Raw genomic sequence first — 1,732 nt, forward strand, 5'->3', positions numbered from 1 at the left:
GTGAGGTGATTTTGAGAAGCCACCTGCACCCCGTAAATATAGAGTCAACCTACATAAAAATGATATTTGGTAGTTAAAGTGCATTTAAGTCATATATACTTCAGTCATTTGCTTAGAAACTTGTCGATTCATGGAGACCGGTTCATCAGACGACTCCCCATAACTTAGAACTTCAAGTTCCAATATGGCAGCTTTACCTATACAATCAAAAGACATGCCATAATAACAAAAGCGAGTTAATTTAATGGTGACACCAATCAGGTAACATGTATGTTTAGGGGAATGAAAACTTGATAAAATTATTGTGCGTGTAGGTAATAATAATATCGCTACCACTATGACATCAACAAAGTAATTACAAAATACATAGATTCTAAACTTTGAAAAAATTACATTCAATTAGGATTTACAGTGCATATATATATATCAGATCATTGACAAACCTTTATCATGCAATCCCACAACACTTGTTTTATTTCGTATATGCATCAACAATAAATTTCAAAACTTGTAATAATAGAAGTTTGAATTGAGGATAGTTAAGCAGATTCTTATTTAATTTTTTTATATTTGCGCGAGCACACGCACATGCACGCACTACTATACACTAAAATCTCTCCGGCAGAGGTTAATAATCCGTATAGAAGAAATTGTGATTTCAAATTGGCACTCTAATCTAACAAAGAAATTGTACATATCAATGAAATTCACAAATTGTTCGTTATAAAGAACTTGAGGTTAAGAACCTTACACAAAGTAGGCAACGACCTTTAAATTTCTATAAACTGTTGTCCATGCAATAACAGGCGCGGATCAAATCTAGCAAAAAAAATACCGACCTGCTCAGTCAGGCAAAATTCCAGCAAAGATAAGACTAAATTAAAAAACAAAAAGGTATACTCACGACATTCTAGGTATTTCAGAAATATTTATCGATCCCAGTGAGTATATAGCAGCAAACGTCGGTAAGACCTACAACCAGGAAGTCGATACAAAATACATAAAACTCGAAAACTTTAATAATATCTATACATAGATTGCTCCAACTTAATCTGTTTATAATTCCAATTACTCGACAAACTTATAGTACCTTAATGAATTTCTGGCCATTTTCGTGGTAAACGTATTTGAGCTCTTTGTCATCTAAAGCATTAGTACCACAAGCTCCAATACCGAGAGCATACAAAGTAACATCTCTAATCAAAAAAATAATTCTAATTAAATAACAAAAATGCTCAATTACGATAATAATACATGTAGATATAAAAAAATGGATTTACCTCTCATCATAAGTGAACAATCTCTGTAATTGATCACAAACAAATCAAGAATTATATCGAATTGTAAGTGTTTAATTTAGAACTTACCACAAAGAGTATGAGTGCAAAAGATTTTTTTTTAATTATCATATTAAATAACTCTAGTCCTTACCACAAAGAGTGTCCAATTATCAGCTTTGAAAGGCCTGTGAAACCACACTCTACACAAAAATATGTTGATTAAGCTTCAACTCCAAACTTAGAAAAGTTAAATTGAAGTTGTCACTGAACCTCAGTCTGTATTATATTTGTCAGAAATATTCCAGAGTGGAAACAACAATGTGCATAACTAAGAGATCAAAGATTTGTCACTTATAATACTGTTGAAGAACTACTGCACTTACACGTGATTCAAACTAACAGATGATGTTTTCAAACCCTTGGTTCGATGAGGATTTAAATTTACTCGGAGA

The 1,732-nt window shown here is 32.1% G+C and overlaps 1 long non-coding RNA gene across 1 annotated transcript; it reads right to left on the reverse strand.

The window, feature by feature from the left end:
• Positions 1-755: 755 nt before the first annotated feature.
• LOC141703542 (uncharacterized) lies at positions 756-1,336 on the reverse strand. The gene is made up of 4 exons (XR_012567592.1): positions 1,281-1,336; positions 1,091-1,196; positions 905-972; positions 756-819 (listed from the first exon to the last, which is right to left on the reverse strand). It is a non-coding gene; the product is annotated as an uncharacterized LOC141703542 (long non-coding RNA).
• Between the last annotated feature and the right edge of the window lie 396 nt (positions 1,337-1,732).

The sequence above is a fragment of the Apium graveolens genome, unplaced genomic scaffold, assembly GCF_009905375.1.
Source record: "Apium graveolens cultivar Ventura unplaced genomic scaffold, ASM990537v1 ctg6717, whole genome shotgun sequence".
Classification (NCBI taxonomy): Eukaryota; Viridiplantae; Streptophyta; class Magnoliopsida; order Apiales; family Apiaceae; genus Apium; species Apium graveolens.